A 6319-nucleotide genomic window follows, 5' to 3' on the forward strand; every position below is an offset into this window, starting at 1 on the left:
CTGGCTAGGCCAGCTGAAGGCAAAGGTTACGATGGACGGGGGCTATGCCAGGCAGGGTCAGAGCAACCACTGGTACATGTGAGATCTGTGGAGAGGAGCAGGCCTGGCTGGGAAGCAAAGGGACACCCTGGTCGGTTTATAATCCCCATTGGCGAGCACAAGGGTCAGGGTGGGAGCTGTGGTCTGGTCTGAACATAGCTGCAGAATCCCTTGGCTTGTGTGTGGGCTGGGTATGGGAATCCAGCACCCACTGGTGCTCGTGAGAACCAAGATAGGTATAGGATGGCTAGGCCAGGTCTCCACCCCTGCTGAGCCATGTGTGAGCTGTGTCTGTGTATGGATCAGGCTTGGCTGGGCTGTAGCGCCCAACAGCAAGAACTAGAATGGGTGAGGGCCAGTGAAGAAAGGCCACCGTTCCTGCTAAGACAGGAGGTGGACTTAAGTAGGGCTTGCCCATAGGCCCACCAGTGTGCATGAGAGCTGGCATTGGGAGAGATCCAGATGGAGGAACCTGGGGAACTCCTCTGTCAGAACATGCTCCCTGCAGGTGAGTGCAAGAACCAAGATGGGGAGCAGCTCAGACCAGGCCAAAATATGGTACCCACCAGCATACATTAGGTGCAGGTAGGGAGCAAGTAAGTCCATATCACCAACTGGCAAATCCGAGTGCCAGAATGAAGTATGGGTCAGGCTGGGTCAGGGCACAATACTAGCCATTCCACATGAGGGCTGGGATTGGGGGCTGGCAGGGCTAAGCTAGGCTGTAGCCCCCACCAACATGAGTTGGAATTTGGGGTGGTCCCGGCCTGGCCAGGTTACAGCACTCATTGGCTTATGCTGAGGTGAAGGGACTGTGCCAGACTAGGCGGTAGCACCCAACCAGCACATGTGAAACAGGAGGGAGGGGGGATAGCCCAGTGAGGGGGCTGTGAAAGCAACCCTGCTGGGCCACTACTCCCACTGGTAAGCATGAGAGCTGGGATGGGGGCAGACCAGGCCATGTGGGGCCACATCCGATGGCGTACATGCAAGCTGGATCAGAAAAAAAGCCAGGCTGGCTGACTGTATCTTCTGGTACTTGCATAAGCCAGTGTCAGTGTGGATTGATTGGATTTTGCTGCAGCATCAGCTGTCAGATGCTGGCACAGGCGCCAAATACTGTTAGGCGCAGACATGGCTTAGACAGATGGTGGCACCCGCTGGCACCAGTGTGGACTGGATAGTGGGGTTGGTTGAGATGAACTGGGCTTCAATACCCATCAACATGTACAAGAGCTGAATAGGATGTGGGACAGATGGGACCAGTCTGCTGTACATACTGGCAAGCACAGGAACCAGAGCAGGGGTGGGCCTGGTGTGAGTTTTTGTGGGTCGCTCAGACTAGACTGCAGCCCCCACTGATTTGCGTGAAGGCCACATATGTGGTGGGCAAGATAGAGTTTCTAAAACACGGGCTGGAGACAGAACTGATTCAGCAATTGCAAATACCAGTATGTGCATAGGCTGACTTGGGTGCCAGACGGTGCCAGACCCTGTATTGGCAAATACACACAAAAATCAGATCTGGGATGGTGTCAGATGAGGTTTCTTGGATGATTCCCTACCAACTGAACTGCTGGACTCAGAACCCTAACCATGGAGCGAATTGCAGGTTCCATGGGCTTACTGTGGGAGTGGATGTGTCAGAGTTGGGCCTCCTCAGTGGCTCAGACGGAGCACTGGACAGCATATCCAAATGTACATGGAGGATAGGGCAGTACATCAGAGCCTCCAGAGGACACCTGGTGCCATGGCAGAGGACAGAGCACAGTACAAATTGATCAACCACCCCAGCTATTCATTAGCAGTGAAGAGCTGGGCAGACACTAAGGTGAGCTATAGCAGTCAGTGGATTCTGGAAAGATTTCAACATGATTGGAATGGCAAGATTGGCAGCAATACAGAACTGTTGAACTATCAAAACCTCTTGAGAAATTCATGGTGTTGTAAATTTCATTTTTCTTCCTGTTGTTGATTTTGTACTGTGGCTTTTCATTTAAAAGGGATGTGAGGTGACAGTAATGGAAACTACCATGTCCAGATGTGAGGATGCAGTGCAGTGTGCATCTCTACTTCCAGATCATAGATGGACTACTAATGAAACTGTTAGCTGTATATTGACAATGGGAGGCTGGACTCTCTGACATTGTCCATGCCCGCAATGATGAACATGTGACTGCTTATGAATAGCTATGCTATAGTAATGATATAGGGGAATTTGGTAGGGGGGAGGGGATTTTGAGGGAGGCAGGGGAAATCCCAGGACGTAAGAAACTATTTCATACAATGAAGATAATAATTTAAAAAGATGTTAAATTAAATATTTAAAAATAATGTAAAGATTTACTATTTTTTAAGTTTTATTTATTTGTTTTAATTGTTATTAACATTGTATTATGTGATACAGTTTTATAGGCACTGGGATTCCCCCCACCCCTCCCACAACCCTCCCCCCATAGTGGATTCCTCCACCTTGCTGCATAAAAACAGTTCAAGTTCAGTTGAGATTCCTTCATTGCAAGCATATACCTAGCATAAAGTCCAGCATCTTATTGTCCAGATAAGTTCAGTGGCTTCTTGGGGAGACCTTCTCTGGTCTGAAGGTAGAGCTAACAGAGTAAAGTTCCGGTCAGTTAAAAGCCCCAACAAAACATCAGCATCAATATACAATGTTATGGAATTAATTGACATAGTATTGAGTAAACAATATGTTAAAAATAATGCAAGTTCAATTCTTCAAAACACCTGGGTTGAGACAGTATCAATGACAGGTTCAAAAAGTAACAAACAACCAAACAAAAATTACAGGTTAAATCAAGGCAAATATGTGGTATCTAACCTTTTGGGATACACTCATTTGCCTTAGCATTATAGTTTCCAGTTGGGCCCATTTAGCCACAAAGAACTGCATTTTGTTTTTTTTTAATAGCTGAGTAGTATTCCATAGAGTAGATGAACCAAAGCTTTCTTATCCAATCTTCTGCTGATGGGCATTTCGGTTGCTTCCATGTTTTTGCAATTACTGATTGTGCTGCTATGAACATAGGGGTGCATATTGGTTTGTCGTGAAACAGGTGTTTTGGATATATTCCTAGGAGTGCTATTGCTGGGTCATATGGTATGCAGATTTTGAATTGTTTGAGTGTTCTCCAGACTGATTTCCATAAAGGCTGTACCAACCTGCAGCTCCACCAGCAGTGGAGTAGGGTTCCCTTTTCCCCGCATCCTCGCCAGCAAGCATTGTTGGTGTTCTTGTTTATGTGGGCCAATCTTGCTGGTGTTAGGTGGTACCTCATCAATGTTTTAATTTGGATTTCCCTTATTGCTAGGGAGCTGGAACATTTTTTCATATGTTTGTTTGCCATTTGGACTTGTTCCTTTGTGAAATGTTTGCCCATTTCCCGTGCCCATTTCTTGAGTGGCTTGTTTGTTTTGGTTTTTTGGTTGTTTCGGAGTTCTTTGTATATCCTGGAGATTAGCCCCCTATCGCCTATATCGTGTGCAAAGATCTTCTCCCATTCTGTGGGTTGCTTTTTTACTTTGCTGATTGTTTCCCTTGCTGTACAGAAGCTTCTTAGTTTGATGAGGTCCCTTTTTTTTTTTTTTTTGCCTTTTAGTCTTGTCTTTTTTTTTTTTTTTTTATTGTTGCTTACATTGTATTATGTAGTACAGTTTTATAGGCGCTGGGGATTCCCCCCACCCCTCCCATACCCCTCCCCCCATGGTGGATTCCTCCACCTTGTTGCATAACCATAGTTCACGTTCAGTTGAGATTCATTGCTTGCAAACACATGCCTAGCATAAAGTTCAGCGTCTTATTGTCCAGATAAGTTCAGTGGCCTCTTGGGGAGACCTTCTATGGTCTGAAGATAGGTCTAACAGAGTAAAGATCCGGTCAGTTAAAAGCCCCAACAAGGCCTCAGTATCAATATACAACATTATGGAATTAATTGACATAGTATTGGGTAAACAATATGTTAAAAATAATGCAAGTTCCATTCTTCGAAACATCTGGGTTGAGACAGCATCAATGACACGTTCAAAAAATAACAACCAAACAAAAATTACAGGTTAAATCAAGGCAAACATGTGGTATCTAATCTTTTGGGATTCACTCATTTGCCTTAGCATTATAGTTTCCAGTTGTGCCCATTTAGCCACAAAGAACTGCATTTTGTTTTTTTTTAATAGCTGAGTAGTATTCCATGGAGTAGATGAACCAAAGCTTTCTTATCCAATCTTCTGCTGATGGGCATTTCGGTTGCTTCCATGTTTTTGCAATTACTGATTGTGCTGCAATGAACATAGGGATGCATGTTGGTTTGTCGTAAAACAGGTGTTTTGGATATATTCCTAGGAGTGCTATTGCTGGGTCATATGGTATGCAGATTTTGAGTTGTTTGAGTGTTCTCCAGACTGATTTCCATAGAGGCTGTACCAATTTGCAGCTCCACCAGCAGTGGAGTAGGGTTCCCTTTTCCCCGCATCCTCGCCAGCAAGCGTTGTTGGTGTTCTTGTTTATGTGGGCCAATCTTGCTGGTGTTAGGTGGTACCTCATCAATGTTTTAATTTGGATTTCCCTTATTGCTAGGGAGCTGGAACATTTTTTCATATGTTTGTTTGCCATTTGGACTTGTTCCTTTGTGAAATGTTTGCCCATTTCCCGTGCCCATTTCTTGAGTGGCTTGTTCGTTTTGGTTTTTTGGTTGTTTTGAAGTTCTTTGTATATCCTGGAAATTAGCCCCCTATCGCCTATATCGTGTGCAAAGATCTTCTCCCACTCTGTGGGTTGCTTTTTTACTTTGTTGATTGTTTCCCTTGCTGTACAGAAGCTTCTTAGTTTGATGAGGTCCCATTTGTTTATTCTGTTCTCAACTGCTATTGCTTTTGGTGTCCTTCTTAGAAAGTCGGAACCTACTCCTAGGTCTTGCAGGGTATTTCCTACATTTTCCTGCAAGAGTTTGAAGGTTTCTGGATGTAGGTTTAGGTCTTTTATCCATGTAGATTGGATCTTGGTGTATGGTGATTATCAAAACAGCCTGGTCCCATTTGTTTATTCTGTTCTCAACTGCTATTGCTTTTGGCGTCCTTCTTAGAAAGTCAGGACCTACTCCTAGGTCTTGCAGGGTATTTCCAACATTTTCTTCCAAGAGTTTGAAGGTTTCTGGATGTAGGTTTAGGTCTTTTATCCATGTAATTGGATCTTAGTGTGTGGTGATAGATGTGGGTCTATCTTTTTGTGTCTGCAGGCTTTCAGCCAGTTGTCCCAACAACATTTACTGAAGAGGCCTTCCCATTTGCTTGGACTGTCGTTGGTCTTTTTGTCAAAGATTAATTGGCTGTATCTGTGTGGGTTCCCTTTTGGTGCTTCTATTCTATTCCATTGATCTTCCGCTCTATCTTTGTGCCAGTACCAGGCTGTTTTGATAACCACTGCTCTATAGTATGTCCAGAGGTCCGGAACTGTGATTCCCTCTGCTAACTTCTTGTTCTTTAGGATGGTTCTAGCTATTCGTAATTTTTTGTGTTTCCAGATGAATTTTTGAATCATTGTGTCTAGTTCCGTGAAGAATGTTTTGGGCAATTTGATTGGCATTGCATTGAAAGTGTATATTGCTTTTGGTAGTATAGACATTTTAATGATGTTGATTTTACCTATCCAGGAGCATGGAATGTTATTCCATGTAAAGATTTACTATTAATCTTCATCTTAACTATTTGTATTTTTATGTTATCAATTTCAATTTATTCAATTTAAGTAGCTTACAGATGTCCAGAAATTTATTCTTTTTTAAAACATATATTTCAGTTTGTCGCCATATAATTCTAGTAATTGTTGATGATTCTTTCTATAGCTATGGTATCAATAGTTGCATCTTCATTTTTTATTTTTTATTTTATTAATTGGGAACTTTTGCCACTTTATTTTATTTATTAAGTGTGCCAGTAAGACCTTCATTTTATTTATTTTTCAAATGTGATCTTCAGCTCACTATATGTATATTTTAAAATCCACTTGTTCACTCCCAAGATAGCCACATCAGCCAGGGCTGGGCCAGGCTGAAACCAGGTGTCTGGAACTCCATCAGGGTCTCCCACACAGGTGGCAGGACCCAGGCACATGCACCATCATCTGCTGCTCTGCCAGGCACATGAGCAGAGAGCCAGAGGAGCAGTAGAATAGCCAGGACTCCAGCTGGCTCTCTGTGGGATGCCCCTGTGGCAGGCAGCTGCTCATCCCCCTGCTGCATTCCAGGAGCCTGAAACTCCACCTGAGTCT

Source organism: Ochotona curzoniae, unplaced genomic scaffold, assembly GCF_017591425.1.
Source record: "Ochotona curzoniae isolate NIBS_2020 unplaced genomic scaffold, NIBS_Ocur_1.0 scaffold_4506, whole genome shotgun sequence".
NCBI lineage: Eukaryota > Metazoa > Chordata > Mammalia > Lagomorpha > Ochotonidae > Ochotona > Ochotona curzoniae.